Source organism: Oncorhynchus mykiss, chromosome 20 (genome assembly GCF_057628025.1).
Source record: "Oncorhynchus mykiss isolate SJ-2025 chromosome 20, ASM5762802v1, whole genome shotgun sequence".
Classification (NCBI taxonomy): domain Eukaryota; kingdom Metazoa; phylum Chordata; class Actinopteri; order Salmoniformes; family Salmonidae; genus Oncorhynchus; species Oncorhynchus mykiss.
The window spans coordinates 13,922,475-13,945,829 of NC_143041.1; the positions used below are offsets into that span (position 1 = coordinate 13,922,475).

General features: G+C 43.6%; 1 long non-coding RNA gene across 1 annotated transcript in view; it reads left to right on the forward strand.

Annotated features, from left to right (window-relative positions):
• The window catches only part of LOC149974398 (uncharacterized), a 270,502-nt gene extending 254,432 nt beyond the window's left edge, over window positions 1-16,070 (forward strand). Inside the window, exon 3 of the long non-coding RNA XR_016489339.1 lies at window positions 16,003-16,070. This is a non-coding gene — a long non-coding RNA (uncharacterized LOC149974398). The remainder of the gene's footprint in view (window positions 1-16,002) is intronic.
• The last annotated feature ends 7,285 nt before the right edge of the window (window positions 16,071-23,355 follow it).

A 23,355-nucleotide genomic window follows, 5' to 3' on the forward strand; every position in this document is an offset into this window, starting at 1 on the left:
AACATTACTGTGCAGCCGTATTCATTGATCTGGCCAAGGCTTTCGACTCTGTCAATCACCACATCCTCATCGGCAGACTCAACAGCCTTGGTTTCTCAAATGATTGCCTCGCCTGGTTCACCAACTACTTCTCTGATAGAGTTCATTGTGTCAAATCGGAGGGTCTGTTGTCCGGACCTCTGGCAGTCTCTATGGGGGTGCCACAGGGTTCAATTCTTGGACCGACTCTCTTCTCTGTATACATCAATGAGGTCGCTCTTGCTGCTGGTGAGTCTCTGATCCACCTCTACGCAGACGACACCATTCTGTATACTTCCGGCCCTTCTTTGGACACTGTGTTAACAACCCTCCAGGCAAGCTTCAATGCCATACAACTCTCCTTCCGTGGCCTCCAATTGCTCTTAAATACAAGTAAAACTAAATGCATGCTCTTCAACCGATCGCTACCTGCACCTACCCGCCTGTCCAACATCACTACTCTGGACGGCTCTGACTTAGAATACGTGGACAACTACAAATACTTAGGTGTCTGGTTAGACTGTAAACTCTCCTTCCAGACCCATATCAAACATCTCCAATCCAAAGTTAAATCTAGAATTGGCTTCCTATTTCGCAACAAAGCATCCTTCACTCATGCTGCCAAACATACCCTTGTAAAACTGACCATCCTACCAATCCTCGACTTTGGCGATGTAATTTACAAAATAGCCTCCAATACCCTACTCAACAAATTGGATGCAGTCTATCACAGTGCAATCCGTTTTGTCACCAAAGCCCCATATACTACCCACCATTGCGACCTGTACGCTCTCGTTGGCTGGCCCTCGCTTCATACTCGTCGCCAAACCCACTGGCTCCATGTCATCTACAAGACCCTGCTAGGTAAAGTCCCCCCTTATCTCAGCTCGCTGGTCACCATAGCATCTCCCACCTGTAGCACACGCTCCAGCAGGTATATCTCTCTAGTCACCCCCAAAACCAATTCTTTCTTTGGCCGCCTCTCTTTCCAGTTCTCTGCTGCCAATGACTGGAACGAACTACAAAAATCTCTGAAACTGGAAACACTTATCTCCCTCACTAGCTTTAAGCACCAACTGTCAGAGCAGCTCACAGATTACTGCACCTGTACATAGCCCACCTATAATTTAGCCCTATCAACTACCTCTTTCCCAACTGTATTTAATTTATTTATTTATTTTGCTCCTTTGCACCCCATTATTTTTATTTCTACTTTGCACATTCTTCCATTGCAAAACTACCATTCCAGTGTTTTACTTGTTATATTGTATTTACCTTGCCACCAAGGCCTTTTTTTATTTTTTATTATTGACTGTATGTTTGTTTTACTCCATGTGTAACTCTGTGTTGTTGTATCTGTCGAACTGCTTTGCTTTATCTTGGCCAGGTCGCAATTGTAAATGAGAACTTGTTCTCAACTTGCCTACCTGGTTAAATAAAGGTAAAATAAAAAAATAAATAAAAATTGACAGGCCAACTGAGACTTACTGCATCAATGCTGATGACGCACAATATCCCCACCATAGAATGAATTCTAGTGTTTTCCCGGCATTCCATACACGCCTTGTCGTACCTATACAGTTATTAATTGATCTTTGAATGTAATTCATGTTCTTTTCCTTGCTGTTCAAAGATTAATCGAAATACTCTTCAATAGTTCCAAAGGGGTCTGTTGTTAGATTTGTTTCATTTCAAGTCATATCTGCTGGTGATGTGGCTTCTAGTATGACTACAGTAACAAGTTTACATTTGTAGGACACGTCACCAGTATGCCCCTTACACATTGTGGCGTATTTCATCACGCCGCACGTCATCTTCACCCAATCGCATCCCGCTACTGGACGGAGAGCATAGGCAAAGCATAGGGTTTCACAACACACAACAGTATGGAGGAGAGCCTAGTCTCTCGTCAGAGATCACATTTATTTAGGAAGATTGCAAAATATGACCTTTTCATTCAAAACAGGAGAGACACATTGTTTCAGGTGATAATAAAACATGTCTCATTTAATTTATTTTTACACAACTTGTTTTTTAAAAACTTTCTAGCAATTCAAGCTAGCTTACAGACCAGCTAGCTAGCTACTGTAGCTAGCTAAAAAGGTAAGCTAGGTTGAAGATACTGTAGCTAGCTAAAAGGTAGGCTAGGTTGAAGATACTGTAGCTAGCTAAAAAGTAGGCTAGGTTGAAGATAGTGTAGCTAGCGACCTCTACTTAATAATTATCCTCAAAAACAAACGGCATTACCATCACAAGAAACTAAAACGGGAGGCAACAGTCCTATAATTAGCTTAACAGCCAATGTGTATTATTTAACATTACTATTAAAATAGTACTCCCTTACAGGAATGGGCCATTGTTTACAAGCTAGCTATCCCATAAAGCCATTGACAAAAACCATAGATTTTCATCTTGATCTGTGGTTTGGTAACTTCCTGTTCTGTTGACAGACTCTGGCTGCACTCATGATGACGCACAGTTCGGAAAAATTCTAAGTATGCTGCACCCGTTTCGCAACGGAGCCTTCATCCGCAAGGGGGCTCTGCGATACCACTCCGTTGTGGACAGTCCCCACTGAAATGAATGACATCCGGCACAGTGCAACGGACTGCTCAGATACAACGTGAATGAGGCCATAGATCTTTACATTCTATATATTCCATCTCATTGTCTGACACCTTCTCCTCTATAGTCAAAACTCTGTCTTTCATTATCTGCATGGGTCTCTGATCACTCAATGTCTTCTCTTACCTAAGGTGAGCTGAGGTGTAAATAATGGGTGGCCACAGGAATTGAACCCACAACCTTGGCAGTGCAAGTGCCCTGCTCTACAAAGCAAGCCATTCAGGACCATGTGTCTGTGTGTGTGTGTGTGCGTGCATGCGTGCGTGTGTGTGTGTCCATCCAAATGTATTTCAAAATCAAATCAAATTTTACTTACAGTGAAATGCTTTACATGTGTGTGTTAATGACCCGTTGTTACCCCTCCCCAGGCTGTGTGACTGAACTCTGTCCTACAGAGGTAATGACTTCATTGATCACTCTCCCATCACCCTCCTCCTCTCCTCAGCAGCTCTCTTCTTATGGTGTTAAATTAACCCATTACGTTAATGTGTTAGCCCATTACGTTATTGCAAACATACTGTGTTAGCCCATTACATGAATGCTACATACTGTGTTAGCCCATTACGTTAATGCTACAAACTGTGTTAGCCCATTACGTTAATGCTACATACTGTGTTAGCCCGTTATGTTAATGCTACATACCGTGTTAGCCCATTACGTTAATGCTACATACTGTGTTAGCCCATTACGTTAATGCTACATACTGTGTTAGCCCATTACGTTAATGCTACATACTGTGTTAGCCCATTACGTTAATGCTACATACTGTGTTAGCCCATTACGTTAATGCTACATACTGTGTTAGCCCTTTACATTAATGCTCAATACTTTGTTAGCCCATTACGTTAATGCTACATACTGTCTTAGCCCATTACGTTAATGCTACACACTGTGTTAGCCCTTTACGTTAATGCTCAATACTTTGTTAGCCCATTACGTTACACTACCAGGTGCGGACAAGATGTAACACAAAGATTTTACATGAACCGTAAACCATGTTTGAATGATGTGTATCCTGCCTGAGACCACAACACATATGCTAGTACCCAGATAAAATACCTATAGGCTTGATCTCAGCGGGTCTTAGGGCACACAGACAACTTATTGCTGAATGTACACACTGATCATTATATTTTACATTACATTGCACAATCAGTTTACTGAACTGTAATGCACTTTGCGACACCCTACTGTAAGCCTACATTAGTGTGAAAACAAAGTGATTTCAAGCCTGACCCTGTGTTCTAATGGTGTACCCGTGAGATGGCTAGTCTGGTCTGCTCTGGAATGGGCTGGTCTCTGTACATCTGTCAATACATCAATACAAACCATAGAGGACAGGCAGGCAGCTGGCTAACAAAAAACCTATATCAATCTAAACACTTAACACCTTCGATGGGGCAATTACACAGTAATACAACTGGATGGTATCAAATTACATCATAATAGTGTATGATACCAACTATGATATAAAAATGTATAATACTGTATTTAGACATTTCTATGTGACTATTGGGTAAAGAGCACTGACATATGCCCACCAGCAAGAACTCTCTGTAACCTAGGATACAGAACACCGTCTGTCTGAAACTGGAATATTTGAGTTCTGTATTATTTATACTGCGGTAATGACATGGTTCTGTAGCTCACTACTCATTCAACTCATGAGAGGTCTGGCATGGATCAGATCACTAATATATCACCTCAGAGACAGGAGAACGCTCTTCCTCTTGTTCCTCTCCTCCTTTCTTCCTCTGTTTTCATTTTATTTTTATTTCCCTCCCTAATTAGTACAACTTCTTCACAAACAAAAACTGATTAAAAGAAAAGTTGTTATTGAAGGGCGGAAGCAGAGGGAAGAAACAGAGAAAGAGAAAAAGAAGAGAGGGGCAGAGGGAGGAGGAGAAGGAAAGAGACAGAAGGGCCCCTCAGAGCTGTCTTTCTCTTCTTTCATCTTTTTCTTTGAGTCTACTCCAGCTCTGTGATTTTTGGCTCCTGTAGAGCTCCAGGATCCTTCAGTCGCCTCTGAGAGAAAGTCACCCCAGGACGAGCTGCCTTCCCTGGGATGACGGGGAGCTGTGTGGGGCCCCTGAACTGGAGCTCCAGTAGGGTGTCCGAGGGAGAATCACAGCCGAGGGGAGAAGGTCTTGTGGAGCACGGCGGGAGGCAAAGGAAATACAGTGGATATTTTTGATTGCTCCCGAGGAGGTGGATTTGACCAAATGTCCTAATTCTTATCCCACTTTTTCAACAAAAAAAAAAGTTACTCTGACAGACAACAACATCCAAACAGAAAAATCAACAGACACTTTGGCTCCTAACCGCTGTCCCAAAGCATGGGAACAGTGAGATCCCTTCTGTCATGAGAACAAAATGGCATCTGCCTGCAAGAAAAGCTGAATAACGTGCCTGACTCCAGCTTATATAAACTTCAATCGGGTGCTGGATCCTCGTATATGGTCCAAAGAACAGAAATAGGACACCACTCCGGTAGATTGACATATTTTTATTGCTGCACGAATGGTTGGGGTATGAGCCCTTCTTCAGCGTGCAATGCAATGGCAATCAATGTCACAACAACAATAGCAAACATGTGGGCATAATTAGAACTTCACAGTCAGTTTTGGCACAATCAAGAGATCCCAGCAGAGGGAGCTGTGGGGGAAACCTGCCAGCAAGGCCCATATGGGGTTAAAAGGCTGCTGTGTCCAACCATAACCCCCCCCCAAAAAATGTGGTGAAATTTGCAGCAACTGGGGAATGTGCAAAAAATAAATCCATGTGAAATTTCACACGTGTCCATGATTATTTTTTTTTATCGTGTGAAAAATTGACGTGAAAATCTCTATGTGTCATCACAATAGGCCAATATGTGTCCGCGCCCAAGCATATGTGTGTGTTGCTGGCTGATTGTTCAGGATATTAAGAGAGCCTGGGCCAGGTTATCAATACTATACAATACATATAATCACTGTTCCTTCCTTTAACTGCCTGAGAGAGTGCCCTTACATTTTTCACGTGATTTGTTTAAACGTGTGTTCATACATGTGTCCGAAAACCACGTGTATTTTCCGCCCCAAAAAATGTAAGGGCACTCCCTCAGGCAGTTAAAGGAACAGTGATTATATGTATTGTATAGTATTGACAACCTGTCCCTGGACATCAGGCTCTCTCAAAATACTGAACAATGAGTCAGCAACACGCACGCACGCACGCGCACGCGCACACACACACACACACACACACACACACACACACACACACACACACACACACACACACACACACCCTTCAGCCATTAGAAGCAATGAAGCTGTAATGTTGCATAAGGCCCATCTGGAATATTCTTTACTTAAAGAAGTGACATGATGGGAAAGCACAAGAACAGAATGAAAGGGGAAAAATGGAGCATTAGACAGAAATGAGGAGAGACGCAACATTAAATTAAGAGTGAGAACGACAGTGAAAGTACAGAAATGGATGATATATTGTAATGAAGGTATCCTTTGAGCCCTTGACTTGCTTCGTTAATGGTGTGTGTGTGTGTGTGTGTGTGTGTGTGTGTGTGTGTGTGTGTGTGCGCGCTTGGTGCTTGGTGTTTAGTGTGTGTACGTTAATGGCATATTACCTAATGAAGCGCAGTGCTATAGTCTGGAAAGCAGCCACATTAATAATCTCTAATTATCCTCTGGTTTACATGTCTTAGTCACACCATTCATTACATTAAGTCTCATTTTTTATTTCTACATACTCCCTCTTTTCTCCTATCCTGCTGTCCTTTTTTTCTATCTATTTCACGCCCTTCTTTGCCACTCTTATCGGCCCATTTCTTTCCCTTCTCTCTCTCTCTCTCTCTCTCCCTCAGTCTCTCTCTCTCTCCCTCCCTCAGTCTCTCTCTCTCTCTCTCCCTCAGTCTCTCTCTCTCTCTCTCCCTCAGTCTCTCTCTCTCTCTCTCCCTCAGTCTCTCTCTCTCTCTCTCTCTCTCTCAGTCTCTCTCTCTCTCTCTACCTCAGTCTCTCTCTCTCTCTCTCCCTCAGTCTCTCTCTCTCTCCCTCAGTCTCTCTCTCTCTCTCTCCCTCAGTCTCTCTCTCTCCCTCCCTTCTCTCTCTCTCTCTCTCTCCCTCAGTCTCTCTCTCTCTCTCCATCAGTCTCTCTCTCTCTCTCCCTCAGTCTCTCTCTCTCTCTCCCTCAGTCTCTCTCTCTCTCTCTCCCTCAGTCTCTCTCTCTCTCCCTTAGTCTCTCTCTCTCTCTCTCCCTCAGTCTCTCTCTCTCTCTCTCCCTCAGTCTCTCTCTCTCTCTCTCCCTCAGTCTCTCTCTCTCTCTCTCACTCAGTCTCTCTCTCTCTCCCTCCCTTCTCTCTCTCTCTCTCTCTCTCTCCCTCAGTCTCTCTCTCTCTCCCTCCCTCATTCTCTCTCTCTGCCGCTCTCTGTCTCTCTACTCCCTTTTGACTCATTTACTCCCTCATCTTTTCAACAAAGGCTTTTTATCATCACTCTCTTTCATAATTTCTTTCCCTCTCCATTTTAATATTAGCGAACCATGAAGTCCAGAAGAAGCTGGTGGGTGGAGCAATAGGAGGATGGGCTCATTGTAATGGCTGGAATGGAATAAACAGAGTCAAACATTGGGTTTCCATATGTTTGATGTGTTTGATACCATTCCATGTATTCCATTACAATGAGCCCGTCCTCCTATTGCTCCCCCCCCACCAGCCTCCTCTGATTTAGTCAGTAAAACACATCTTGTCATTTCCGCCAAAGTCTTAACTTTATTTTTCATGTTGTTCTTCTAACAAACCTTCACAAAACTTTGGTGGGCCTTTATACCTTGTCAGGTGACTTTTTTCCCCATCTCTCTTTATTTTATTCTTCTGTCCAGCAGACAGCTGTCTGAAAGACTGGCGAAAGATCTGTTTCATTCCAGCTCCCCCCACCCCCCACCCCCCGTCCCTTGTTAGGTCAACATCACATTGTTACTTCTGACAGCCGAGGGTGGGAAGGGGTGTGTTGGAGGGGTGGGCACAGGTACATCTGACCTAAGCAGGCATCACCCCATTGCTGTGAGGGGGAGGAAAGAGAGTTGAGACAGCTGCTACCCCCCAAATGAGAGCAAAGAGGCTAGGACCTGTACACATGCACCTGACAATCACATGCACGCGCACACACACACACACGCAAACACAAATACACACACACACACGCAAACACAAATACACACATGCATACTACATGATTTGTACAGTACAAGAACGTGACTTTATTGTCAGAAGTCGTGAAAATCTCTGGCCTGCTTCTCTCAATAGAAGTCTGCACGTGTTCCAACCCAGCGTCTCACACCAGGACTCATGTTGATCGTCTAAATAAAAAAGAACAGAAGTGATTATTTGTTCATGTGATGTTTAATCTCTACTATTCTGTCTTGTACACACACACACACACACACACACACACACACACTAGTTTGACGGGGTGCCTGCTTTTCCATCACGGGGACCAGAATTAGAAGTTGTGTTTCTAGATGATATATTCCCCAATGAAGATTAAATACAAGGTTCAGGCTCGGCATCTGTCTTCTAGTTAATTTCCCAGAGAAATGAGCGGCGGAAAGGGAGATCAATATTTCCACTCCTGTGAAGTGTGTGTTTGAAATGATTTGGATGATGGAAAAGTTTGAGTGTGGACACTAGGAGGGAGTGAGCGTGCATATTTTTCATACGGTGTGTGCCTACACGTGTTTGTGTGTTTGTCTTTTTGGGGTTGTGTATTATGTGTCCCATACACCTCTTCCTCTGCTTTTCTCCACTGTTCTCCATGGCCTCTTCCCTCTCTTTTGTACTTTCTTCCCACCCTCATTTTTAGTTCCCTATTTCCTCTTCTCTTCTTCCGTTTGCTATTCATCCTCCTCCTTCTCCTTCATCCTCTCTGTGACTGATGGATCACCCACTTATACTTATTCCTGTCCAGGCATTCTGCTTCAACCTCTGTCTTCCTCTTTAATCTGCAACCCCCCCTTGCTCTGGCCTCTTTGAATGTATGTGGGTCTGAGTTCGTGGGTGTATGTACACTGAGTATACAAACACCTGCTCTTTCCATGACATAGACTGACCAGGTGAATCCCTTATTGATGTCACTTGTTAAATCCACTTCAATCAGTGTAGATGAAGGGGAGGGGAGACAGGTTAAAGAAGGATTTTTAAGCCTTGAGACAATTGGGACATGGTTTGTGAATGTGTGCCAGTCATAGGGGAAATGGGTAAGACAAAGTATTTAAGTGCCTTTGAACGGAGTATGGTACTAGGTGCCAGGCGCACCGGTTTGTGTCAAGAACTGCAACGCTGCTGGGTTTTTAATGCTCAACAGTTTCCCGTGTGTATCAAGAATGTTCCAAAGGACATCCAGCCAATTTGACACAACTGTGTGAAGCATTGGAGTCGACGTAGGCCAGCATCCCTGTGGAACGCTTTCAACACCTTGTAGAGTCCATGCCCCTACGAATTGAGGCTTCCATGCCCCTACGAAAGGGGGAGGACGGGTGCAACTCAATATTAGGAAGGTGTTCCTAATGTTTGGTGTACTTAGTCTACAGTATGGTGTTTGTTTGTACGTTCCGTTGCATGAGGGGCGACCCCTATGTAAATTCTTCTGTCTGATTCGCAGTGGGTCTTTGATAGGAGCCAGATCAGAGAGTAGGGGAAACAGACGGGGTACCAGATGTTAGAGGTGTACAGTAATCTCCATAACCCCTCAAAGCCAGGCTGTCCCAATCCCGTCCTCACACATCTTAAGGACGTCTCAGATGTTGGATGGATGTAGCAGAAAAGTGTTACAAGGTGAGTTTGTGTGTGTCCATCTGTGTGTGTTTTTCTCATGTGTGGGGTGTGTGTTATCCCTGACAGATCTGATCTCTTGGGGATTTTCCAGTTTGGTCTTTTCCCCCTGTCAACCAATTCACACATCATTAGAGAGACAGAGAGTTAGCGAGCGAGCGAGAGAGAGAGAGAGAGAGAGAGAGAGAGAGAGAGAGAGAGAGAGATAATCAGAGACAGAGACAGTGACAGAGTGACAGGAAGAGAAAACGAGAGTGAGATAGTAATAGAGAGAGAGAGATAGTAATAGAGAGAGAGATAGTAATAGAGAGAGAGGGGGAGAGAGAGAGAGATAATCAGAGACAGAGACAGTGACAGAGTGACAGGAAGAGAAAATGAGAGAGAGATAGTAATAGAGAGAGAGATAGTAATAGAGAGAGTGGGGGAGAGAGAGAGGGGGAGAGAGAGAGAGAGAGCGAGCGAGAGGAAGAGGGAATGAGAGAGAGAGAGGTCCACAGTTTGGCCGACCATCAGTTCTTGCCCAGCGATCTGGGAAGACTTACGACCACAATAACGAGGAGCTAGGCAAATATTTGCTTTCCGCTGCAAAACCTCCAGATGAAAAAGGATCCCCAGCTTTTATCCATGTTCCCTGTGGTCACAGCCCTGTTTTGAGTCTACAAACTTCATCAAAAAGGAATTTGACTTGCAGTTTATCAATCTTTTCACTTGCAGTTTGAGGTCTTGAAGCTAACTACAGATCTAGGATCAGGGTAAATCCTAACCCTAGCTTCATGTCCACACCCCGGTTAAACCCTAATTATTGAATGAGTTGTTTTGCTGTATTTGATTTGCTGTTGATATGGATTAATATGTAATAAGCAGGATTGTATGTGCAGAAAGAGAGGCACACAGATGCATTCCCTTGGGGAAACAGAAACAGGAGTTAACGTTGCATGTTTAAGTACAATATTTCATTAAGTAGTTTACACTTGTTAGTCTACAGTAACCTGTTGTAACTAATTACTGATGTTCCTGCCTTTGACCAGTTTAACTGCCAGTATCAAATGTCTGCCAATGTTGAGTGTTATGATCAAAGTTTGACGCCAGACTGAGCCAAGGGCACACTGATAATGTACTGTATCTGTGACACAGTGTGATTCTGTAGCAGCTGATGTTGTGACTTCCTACAAGCCTCTGGTGCTGGTGTTTACAGGGCAGTTGGTGCTGAGTGATAATATTTAAGGGCCTTCTCAGAGAAGGCCCATTAGACATTTTCTCTGCTTCTGTGCTGGAGATGTCTCCCTGTTGCAACTTGTAATTAAAACCAAAATTATGTTATCAAGGAATGCTCTCCTCTTTGTTCACCTGGAATGTCCCATTACACCCTTTCCCTAGCTTCATGTCCTGCTAGTGATGTATCTACTCTAATAATACATTCACATCAGGTGTCAGGTCTGCTCCTGCTCCCCCTCTCTGGTGCTCGAGGCCACCAGGCTGCTCCTCATTACGCACACCTGTCACCATCGTTATGCGCACTAGCGCTTCATCGGACTCACCTGGACTCCGTCACGTCATTGATTACCTCCCCTATATCTGTCACTTCCTCCGTTTCCTCCCTGTGTCTGCATTGATGTTGTTTTGTTTCTCTTGTCCAGATGGTTTCATCTCTATTTATTATTAAATAGTTACCCTGGTTCAATACTGTGGTGATTTTAGCATATAAATCTTGGTGGTTCAAAAATGAATAAAAGTAGGATGCATTGGGCAAAGCCAGTACACAACACTAAACAATACATGAATTGCACTATAAAGGTAACAAACGGTGCTACGTCAAGCAGTCCTAACATCTTACCACTGCTCCACCTGGCTGTCAGCAGAGCCTTGTCTGGCAGCCTCATTTACTGCCTTTTAAAAAACATAGCTGATATGGCTGACCACAAATGTGGTTTATAATGACAATTGAGATGTACAAACTATGGCATAAAGGGGACGACAAGCATAATCCGTAATTTCAATTAAGACATTATTGTGCGAGCTAGGATGGACGTAGTCAATATAGGTGGCACTACAAAGTATTAACTTAAGGCGGCTGAATAATTTTGCAAGCCCAATTTTTCAGTTTTTGATTTGTTAAAAAAGTTTGAAATATCCAATAAATGTCGTTCCACTTCATGATTGTGCCCCACTTATTGTTGATTCTTCACAAAAAAAATACAGTTTTATATCTTTATGTTTGAAGCCTGAAATGTGGCAAAAGGTCGCAAAGTTCAAGGGGGCCGAATACTTTCACAAGGCACTGTACCAGCTAAAATGTTAAGACAAAGGTTTAAGCCAGAGGTTTAAGCAAGAGTTCGCAAGTATGGACTCCCTGTGTCTTCTCTTTATTGATATGATCCCAACCTAGGACCTTGACATGACAGTCAGTCAATGAACACAGTAATCAAATTCTCAATAATAACCCTTTGCTGACGAGTGGTTAAATCTGTGTATGCGAGAGAGAAATATTAGCCCCATAGATCACAGCAGAGAGATTTATTAGAAGTGTTTGTTAGCCAGGAGGGCAAGCCAAGACATCACTGTGTCAATGTGTGTCTGCGTGTGTCTGTGCAAGCCTGCGTGTGTATGTCACTCTAAAGGCAAAATCTAACTAAATTAAAATATTGCACTATGATTGATGCATCGTTCTCTTTATGTTTGGGAAGATTAGGGTTTTGATATTGATTTGAGAAACAATCACATTTCGACGATGATTCAATTAGTCACGGCAAACACAACTAAACAAAGGCAAGACTGACAGAAATGTCCTCAAAGTCAGAAAAAAACAGAAAGAATTCCAGCCAAAATGCATTCATTCTGTTCCAGAAGTGGACTTCCTCCACTCTCTCAGTGGACTTGATAACTTGTCCTGTTCGTTCTAAGCCTAACATATTTCTATCTTTCTGTTCTCATCTCTCCATCGCTCTCCCAATCTCCCATCTCTTCTGAAGATGGAGGGATGGGTATTAGATGATAGTTTTGTAGGGAGCAAGAGTTCTGGGAAGGACTGAGGTCTATAAATACCTCCAGTTAGGCAGTCTTGTCTTCTCTTACAGAGAGAGTGATCATTACCATATGCTAACAATAACAGTCCGCTCCGGCCCGGCATCTGAAGATAAAATTCCTTCATATAATTTCCATCAGAAAGGCTAGCTAGTTGGTCGTAATTTCATTGACGTGAATAAAGACAACATTACAAAAGAATGTGTGCCCCGTTGATTTTTTGCTCTGTGAAGTATGAAGTTCACGATGACTTCCTGGTGATATTACTGTAAACTGTGCCTTGTATGGTGTCACCATGCTATATTCTTTCAAGCAGGCTTACCGTAATAGTTAACTAACTGCAATCTCAAAGACACATTGCACTATAGGCTGGACCGAGACAGGTGAAAAAACAACTACAAAAACCAAGAGAATAAGTGAGACCTTAGTGAAGGAGACCATGAAGACGACCATATGAAATCTCATTCAACCTTTATTAAATTCCAATCCTTTTGGAGACAGCGCCCCCATCTATTGTCTGACAATGATAATGACCAGTTAATGACCACAACATAACCCCAGCATGACTGTACACGGAGTGCACAAGACATTAAGCGCCCCTGCTCTTTCCATGACATAGACTGACCAGGTGAAAGCTATGATCCCTTATTGATGTCTGCTAAATCCCCTTCAATCCGTGCAGATGAAGTGGAGGAGGCGGGTTAATGAAGGATTTTTAAGCCTTGACACAAGTGAGACATGGATTGTGTACGCGTGCCATTCAGAGGGTGGATGGGCGAGACGAAAGATTGATGTGCCTTTGAACGGGGTATGGTAGTATGTGACAGGCGCACTGGCTTGAGTGTGTCAAGAACTGCAACGCTGCTGGGTTTGTCACACTCAACGATTTCCCGTGTGTATCAATAATGGTCCACCACCCAAAGGACATCGAGCAAACTTGACACAAATGTGGGAAGCATTGGAGTCAACATGGGCCAGCATCCCTGTAGAATACTTTCGACACCTTGTAGAGTTCATGCCCCGACGAATTGAGGTGGTTCTAAGGCCAAAAAGGGGTGCAACTCAATAATAGGAAGGAGTTGCTGATGTTTTGTACACTCAGTGTATAATGACTAAATTGACTCCAGTCCTTCACCTCTGTAACTGGGCCACACCAGATGGTCAGGGCCTGGTGACATTTGGTCATCAGTATTCTCAGACCACTTTTGATGAACTCACAGTTAGTTCCTCTGCTTTACATGGCTCTGCAACACATTAGAAATGTCAACAAATGTCAAGGAAATGTCAAGGGCTAGCTGAGGGACCCACAAACACACACACAGCAAATTCAAGCAAAGGGACAGAGGCACACTCATACAAGCTACATCCTTTGGGCAGCTTGTTCTCTGTTCTCCTTTGTGTTCATGTTTGTATGTGTGTCTGTGTGTTGTGTGTGTATGTGTGTACACTCTGACATCAGTTTGCCTCTGTGGTACCATGGTATGTTTTTACCATTGATAACCAAAGTCATTGATATCATCTTACCTGTGCAAGCCACAACCAATGTGACCCTTGACGTTTGCTTTGGAAATGGGAAATTGATTATAGAGTATTGAAATAAACATTTGAAAATAGTTATTTTTTAACGTGACTGTGTCATAAATGTGGTTACAAGGTTAGGGTTTTTATTTTTACTCATTCAAGAAAACTTTATGTAAACTCAATAGTCAATAGGAGTGAGGTTGATGAAGGAAAATGACATATCAGAGAGAGAGAGAAGATGCAAAATATTTTTTGGGGGGTGAAACAAACAAGAAATAAGCCATAAAACAGAAAACTTGAGCGTGTCTAACTATTCAACTACCCCCCCCCCCCCCCTCCCCAAAGTCAATACTTTGTAGAGCCACCTTTTGCAGCAATTATAGCTGCAAGTCTCTTGGGCATGTCTCTATAGGCTTGGCACATCTAGCCACTACGATTTTTGCCCACTCTTCAAGGCAAAACTGTTCCAGCTCCTTCAAGTTGGATGGGTTCCGCTGGTGTACAGCAATCTTCTGGGCTTTGACTATGGCCATTCCAATACATTTAAATGTTTCCCCTTAAACCACTCGAGTGTTGCTTATGTAGTATGCTTAAGGTCATTGTTCTGCTGGAAGGTGAATCTCTGTTACAGTCTCAAATCTCTGGAAGACTGAAACAGGTTTCCCTCAAGAATTTCCCTGTATTTAGTGCCATCCATCATTCCTTCAATTCTGACCAGTTTCCCAGTCCCTGCCGATGAAAACATCCCTATGATGCTGCCACCACCATGGTTCACAGTGGGGAAGCGGTTCTCGGGGTGATGAGAGGTGTTGGGTTTGCGCCAGACACAGCGGTTTCCTTGATGGCCAAAAATGCTCAAATTTTGTCTCATCCGACCAGAGTACCTTCTTCCATATGTTTGGCGAGTCTCCTGCCTTTTCTCGAACACCAAACGTGTTTTCTTTAACCAGTTGCATCTCTAGGGGCGCTATTTCATTTTTGGATAAAAAACGTTCCCGTTTTAAGCGCAATATTTTGTCACGAAAAGATGCTCGACTATGCATATTCTTGACAGTTTTGGAAAGAAAACTCTCTGAAGTTTCAGAATCTGCAAAGATTTTGTCTGTAAGTGCCCCAGAACTCATTCTACTAGTCTCCTTATATGGCTGTGAATGCGACAGGAATAAGCTTAGACCTTCTGCCGTTTCCCCAAGATGTCGGCAGCATTGTGACGTATTTGTAGGCATATCATTGGAAGATTGGCCATAAGAGACTACATTTTCCAGGGGTCCGCCCGGTGTCCTTTGTCTAAATTTGTGCGTAATCTTCAGGTGCGGGCATTTTCTCCTGGGATTCAGGAGAGAAAGCACACTTCCACAAACGATATATCATCGAAGAGATATGTGAAAAACACCTTGAGGATTGATTCTAAACAACGTTTGCCATGTTTTCAGTCGATATTATGGAGTTAATTTGGAAAAAAGTTCGCGTTTTGAGGACTCAATTTTCGGGTTTTTTTGGTAGCCAAATGTGATGTACAAAACGGAGCTATTTCTAATACACAAAGAATCTTTTTGGAAAAACTGAGCATCTGCTATCTAACTGAGAATCTCCTAATTGAAAACATCTGAAGTTCTTCAAAGGTAAATTATTTTATTTGAAGGCTTTTATGTTTTTGTTGAAATGTTGCGTGCTGGATGCTAACGCTAATGCTAATGCTAAATGCTAACGCTAAATGCTACGCTAGCTAGCTACTTTTACACAAATGATTGTTTTCCTATGGTTGAGAAGCATATTTTGAAAATCTGAGATGACAGTGTTGTTTACAAAAGGCTAAGCTTGAGAGATGGCATATTTATTTCATTTCATTTGCGATTTTCATGAATAGTTAACGTTGTGTTATGCTAATGAGCTTGCTGATAGATTTACACAATCCTGGATACAGGGGTTTTTTCATAGCTAAACGTGACGCAGAAAACGGAGCGATTTGTCCTAAACAAATAATCTTTCAGGAAAAACTGAACATTTGCTATCTGAGAGTCTCCTCATTGAAAACATCTGAAGTTCTTCAAAGTTAAATGATTTTATTTGAATGCTTTTCTGTTTTTTTGTGTAAATGTTGCCAGCTGAATGCTAATGCTACGCTAAATGCTACGTTAGCCATCAATACTGTTACACAAATGCTTGTTTTGCAATGGTTGAGAAGCATATTTTGAAAATCTGAGATGACAGTGTTGTTAACAAAAGGCTAAGCTTGAGAGCTAGCATATTTATTTAATTTCATTTGCGATTTTCATGAATAGTTAACGTTGCGTTATGGTAATGAGCTTGAGTCTGTATTCACGATCTCGGATCCGGGATGGGGAGATCAGAAAGGTTAAGCAATGGCTTTTTTCTGTCCACTCTTCCGTAAAGCCCAGCTCTGTGGAGTTTATGGCTTAAAGTGGCCCTATGGACAGATACTGTGGAGATTTGCAGCTCCTTCAGGGTTATCTTTGGTGTCTTTGTTGCCTCTCTGATTAATGCCCTCTTTGCCTGGTCCGTGAGTTTTGGTGGGGCAGGTTTGTTGCCTTGCCATATTCTTTCCATTTTTTAATAATGGATTTAATGGTGCTCTGTGGGATATTCAACGTTTCTGATATGTTTTTATAACCCAACCCTGATCTGTACTTTTCCACAACTTCGTCCCTGACCTGTTTGGAGAGCTCCTTGGTCTTCATGGTGCCGCTTGTTAGGTGGTGCCCCTTGCTTAGTGGTGTTGCAGACTCTGGGGCCTTTCAGAACAGGTGTATACACTGCTCAAAAAAATAAAGGGAACACTTAAACAACACAATGTAACTCCAAGTCAATCACACTTCTGTGAAATCAAACTGTCCACTTAGGAAGCAACACTGATTGACAATACATTTCACATGATGTTGTGCAAATGGAATAGACAACTGGTGGAAATTATAGGCAATTAGCAAGACACCCCCAATAAAGGAGTGGTTCTGCAGGTGATAACCACAGACCACTTCTCAGTTCCTATGCTTCCTGGCTGATGTTTTGGTCACTTTGAATGCGGGTGGTCCTCTCACTCTAGTGGTAACATGAGACGAAGTCTACAACCCACACAAGTGGCTCAGGTAGTGCAGCTCATCCAGGATGGCACATCAATGCGAGCTGTGGCAAGAAGGTTTGCTGTGTCTGTCAGCGTAGTGTTCAGAGCATGGAGGCGCTACCAGGAGACAGGCCAGTACATCAGGAGATGTGGAGGAGGCCATAGGAGGGCAACAACCCAGCAGCAGGACCGCTACCTCCGCCTTTGTGCAAGGAGGAGCAGGAGGAGCACTGCCAGAGCCCTGCAAAATGACCTCCAGCAGGCCACAAATGTGCATTGGTCGGCTCAAAAGGTCAGAAACAGACTCCATGAGCAGTGGTATGAGGGCCCGACGTCCACAGGTGGGGGTTGTGCTTACAGCCCAACACCGTGCAGGACGTTGGCATTTGCCAGAGAACACCAAGATTGGCAAATTTGCCACTGGCGCCCTGCGCTCTTCACAGATGAAAGCAGGTTAACACTGAGCACATGTGACAGACGTGACAGTCTGAAGACGCCGTGGAAAACGTTCTGCTGCCTGCAACATCCTCCAGCATGACCGGTTTGGTGGTGGGTCAGTCATGGTGTGGGGTGGCATTTCTTTGGGGGGCCGCACAGCCCTCCATGTGCTCGCCAGAGGTAGCCTGACTGCCATTAGGTACCGAGATGAGATCCTCAGACCCCTTGTGAGACCATATGCTGGTGCGGTTGGCCCTGGGTTCCTCCTAATGCAAGACAATGCTAGACCTCATGTGGCTGGAGTGTGTCAGCAGTTCCTGCAAGAGGAAGGCATTGATGCTATGGACTGGCCCGCCCGTTCCCCAGACCTGAATCCAATTGAGCACATCTGGGACATCACGTCACGCTCCACCCACCAACGTCACGTTGTACCACAGACTGTCTAGGAGTTGGTGGATGCTTTAGTCCAGGTCTGGGAGGAGATCCCTCAGGAGACCATCCACCACCTCATCAGGAGCATGCCCAGGCGTTGTCGGGAGGTCATACAGGCACGTGGAGGCCACACACACTACTGAGCCTCATTTCGACTTGTTTTAAGGACATTACATCAAAGGTGGATCAGCCTGTAGTGTGGTTTTCCACTTTAATTTTGAGTGTGATTCCAAATCAAGACCTCCATGGGTTGATACATTTGATTTCCATTGATACTTTTTGTGTGATTTTGTTGTCAGCACATTCAACTATGTAAAGAAAAAAGTATTTAATAAGAATATTTCATTCATTCAGATCTAGGATGTGTTATTTTAGTGTTCCCTTTATTTTTTTGAGCAGTGTATATACTGAGATCATGTGACAGATCATGTGACACTCATCTATTTAACTAATTATGTGACTTCTGAAGGTAATTGTTTGTACCATATCTTATTTAGGGGCTTCATGGCAAAGGGGGTGAATTCATACGCATATACCACTTTTCCATGTAATATTTTTTTGAATTTTTTGAAACAAGTTATTTTTTAAATTTAACTTCACCAATTTTGACTATTTTGTGTATGTCCATTACATGAAATCCAAATAAAAATCAATTTAAATTACAGGTTGTAATGCAACAAAATAGGACAAAAGCCAAGGTGGATAAATACTTTTGCAAGGCACTGTAGCCTCTCTCTTCCCCAGTAGCCTCAACCGCTCTAGTTATCCCCCTCTCCAACATGTAAACTAGCCCTGGAAACACTCCATAGATATTATAGCTGGGAAAGAAACAAAAGGAGCGGGAGAAAGAGAAGGATAGAGAAAGCATACACGTAGTCTACTGAATTTGTTCTCTCTTTCTTTCCCTCCTGTTCTTTCTCTCTGGAGAGATACTAGACACACACACACACACACACACACACACACACACACACACACACAAGAAATCAAACACAATATGTAAGTGCTAAACCACTCAGGTAACCAGGGATAGGGTAGTGGCTGGCACATGGAAGAAAGAGACTGAATTCCAAGTTCACCCTGCTCTTGAGAATGTGAATTGATCAGCTACACGCATGGATATGTATCTCAACAACCACATATGTCAGCTAGGCTCCTTCTCCATGATAAAGACTGAGATTCACAGAATGCAAAATACATGTAATATAACGGAAATCCCAACTCTTCAGAAAAAAAACAAATAACTTCACAGATTTTCATTGTAAAGGGTTTAAACACGGTTGCCCATGATTGTTCAATGAAACATAAACGATTAATGAACATGCACCTGTGGAACGGTCGTTAAGACACTAACAGCTTACAGACGGTAGGCAATTAAGGTCACAGTTATGAAAACTTAGGACACTAAAGAGGCTTTTTTACTGACTCTGAAAAACACCAAAAGAAAGATGCACAGGGCCTCTGCTCATCTGCGTGAACGTGCCTTAGGCATGCTGCAAGGAGGCATGAGGACTGCAGATGTGGCCAGGGCAATAAATTGCAATGTTCGTACTGTGAGACGCCTAAGACAGTGCTACAGGGAGACAGGACAGACAGCTGAACGTCCTCGCAATGGCAGACCACGTGTAACAACAACTGCACAGGATCGGTACATCCGAACATCACACCTGCAGGACAGGTACAGGATGGCAACAACAACTGCTCGAGTTACACCAGGAATGCACAATCACTCCATCAGCGCTCAGACTGTCCGCAATAGGCTGAGAGAGGCTGGACTGAGGGCTTGTAGGCCTGTTGTAAGGCAGGTCCTCACAAGACATCACCGGCAACATTGTCGCCTATGGGCACAAACCCACCGTTGCTGGACCAGACAGGACTGTCAAAAAGTGCTCTTCACTGACGAGTCGCGGTTTTGTCTCACCAGAGATGATGGTCGGATTTGCGGTTATCGTCGAAGGAATGAGCATTATACCGAGGCCTGTACTCTGGAGCAGGATCGATTTGGAGGTGGAGGGTCTGTCATGGTCTGGGGCGGTGTGTCACAGCATCATCGGACTGAGCTTGTTGTCATTGCAGGCAATCTCAATGCTGTGCGTTACAGGGAAGACATCCATACATCCTCCTCCCTCATGTGGTACCCTTCCTGCAGGCTCATCCTGACATGACCCTCCAGCATGACAATGCCACCAGCCATACTGCTTGTTCTGCGCGGGATTTCCTGCAAGACAGGAATGTCAGTGTTCTGCCATGGCCAGCCCAGAGCTCGGATCTCAATCCCACTGAGCACATCTGGGGCCTGTTGGATCGGAGGGTGAGGGCTAGGACCATTCCTCCCAGAAATATCCATGAACTTACAGGTGTCTTGGTGGAAGAGTGGGGTAACATTTCACAGCAAGAACTGGCAAATCTGGTGCAGTCCATGAGGAGGAGATGCTCTGCAGTACTTAATGCAGCTGGTGGCCACACCAGATACTGACTGTTCCTTTTGATTTTAACCCCCCCACTTTGTTCAGGGACACATTATTCAATTTCTGTTAGTCACATGTCTGTGGAACTTGTTCAGTTTATGTCTTAGTTGTTGAATCTTGTTATGTTCATACAAATATTCACACACATGAAAATAAACACAGTTGACAGTGAGAGGACGTTTCTTTTTTTGCTGAGTTTAGAAGTGTTATTATCTGTAAGTATGTGTGCCGGATCCATCGCTCTGCTGTGGGACTGAAAACCATTTTCCTTCTATGGCCAAGAAGGCTTCGCCACACTGTGGCACTCCTACTGTACAGTGCCTTGCGAAAGTATTCGGCCCCCTTGAACTTTGCGACCTTTTGCCATATTTCAGGCTTCAAACACAAAGATATAAAACTGTATTTTTTTGTGAAGAATCAACAACAAGTGGGACACAATCATGAAGTGGAACGACATTTATTGGATATTTCAAACTTTTTTAACAAATCAAAAACTGAAAAATTGGGCGTGCAAAATTATTCAGCCCCTTTACTTTCAGTGCAGCAAACTCTCTCCAGAAGTTCAGTGAGGATCTCTGAATGATCCAATGTTGACCTAAATGACTAATGATGATAAATACAATCCACCTGTGTGTAATCAAGTCTCCGTATAAATGCACCTGCACTGTGATAGTCTCAGAGGTCCGTTAAAAGCGCAGAGAGCATCATGAAGAACAAGGAACACACCAGGCAGGTCCGAGATACTGTTGTGAAGAAGTTTAAAGCCGGATTTGGATACAAAAAGATTTCCCAAGCTTTAAACATCCCAAGGAGCACTGTGCAAGCGATATAATTGAAAGGGAAGGAGTATCAGACCACTGCAAATCTACCAAGACCTGGCCGTCCCTCTAAACTTTCAGCTCATACAAGGAGAAGACTGATCAGAGATGCAGCCAAGAGGCCCATGATCACTCTGGATGGACTGCAGAGATCTACAGCTGAGGTGGGAGACTCTGTCCATAGGACAACAATCAGTCGTATATTGCACAAATCTGGCCTTTATGGAAGAGTGGCAAGTGTCGTTTAAAGTTTGCCACAAGCCACCTGGGAGACACACCAAACATGTGGAAGAAGGTGCTCTGGTCAGATGAAACCAAAATTGAACTTTTTGGCAACAATGCAAAACGTTATGTTTGGCGTAAAAGCAACACAGCTCATCACCATCCCCACTGTCAAACATGGTGGTGGCAGCATCATGGTTTGGGCCTGCTTTTCTTCAGCAGGGACAGGGAAGATGGTTAAAATTGATGGGAAGATGGATGGAGCCAAATACAGGACCATTCTGGAAGAAAACCTGATGGAGTCTGCAAAAGACCTGAGACTTTGACGGAGATTTGTCTTCCAACAAGACAATGATCCAAAACATAAAGCAAAATCTACAATGGAATGGTTCAAAAATAAACATATCCAGGTGTTAGAATGGCCAAGTCAAAGTCCAGACCTGAATCCAATCGACAATCCGTGGAAAGAACTGAAAACTGCTGTTCACAAATGCTCTCCATCCAACCTCACTGAGCTCGAGCTGTTTTGCAAGGAGGAATGGGAAAAAATTTCAGTCTCTCGATGTGCAAAACTGATAGAGACATACCCCAAGCGACTTACAGCTGTAATCGCAGCAAAAGGTGGCGCTACAAAGTATTAACTTAAGGGGGCTGAATAATTTTGCACGCCCAATTTTTCAGTTTTAGATTTGTTAAAAAAGTTTGAAATATCCAATAAATGTCGTTTCACTTCATGATTGTGTCCCACGTGTTGTTGATTCTTCACAAAAAAAATGTATATCTTTTATATCTTTATGTTTTGGGCCGAATACTTTCGCAAGGCACTGTATGTCCAATGCAATCTTTATAGCGCAACATAACCGCAGGCAAAAGGCAATAGAATGCGAGCAGGCTGTCATTACATGTTGATGGAGCCTATAAAAACACATGATATATTCTCTCCAATCTCCCATGTAGGGACTCCAGGATCCCACAGCAGTAAACACGATGTAGAGGAGAAATGTAAAACCCTTCCCATCTCTCCTTCAGTTTTCCCCTTTCCCCCGATTATCTCCCCCCCCCCATCTCCCTCCATTGCTTTGCCTCTATCCTCTGTGTTCAATCCCTTTCTTCTTTCTCCTCCCCCTCTACCCCTCTTTTCCCTCTATCCATCAGTGTCCTCTAGAAGACTCTACTCAGTGATAGGGACTGTCTCCCAAAGGGCACCCTATTCCCTTTGTAGTGCACTACTTTTGACCAGACATTTGGGCCCTGGTCCAAAGAAGTGCACTGTATAGGGAATAGGGTGCCATTTGAGATGCACCCAGGGTAGTGGGATAAGCAGCTATTAGATCTCTATTTGGGCCCGTCTGCTTCAATATCAGTCCAGTGCAGTGGTGTGTAGTGGACGTACGTCTCTGTGCGTGTGAGTTCGTGGCCCTGTCTCTGTGACCTTTCCTCTGATGCTGATGAATATGAATGGACAGATCTGTCTTCACCTCCCCTCTATCCCTCCACCCCAGAATACCATAACCGAGTTACAGTGCCTTCAGGAAGTATTCATACCCCTTGACTTATTCCACATTTTGTTGTTGTTACAGCATGAACACAATCTGCCATAATGACATAGCGAAAACCTGTTTTTAGAAATGTTTCCAAATGTATTGGAAATGAAATACAGAAATATCTCATTTACATAAGAATTCACACCCCTTTGCTATGACACTCCAACTGAGCTCAGGTGAGATGTCACCAGAACTTGATTAGAGTTCACCTGTGGCCAATTCAATAGTTTGGACAATGATTTAGAAAGAAACACACTTGTCTATATAAATGTCCTAGAGTTGATAGTGCATGTCAGAGCAAAAACTATACCATTAAGGCCAAGGAACTGTCCGGAAATCTCCG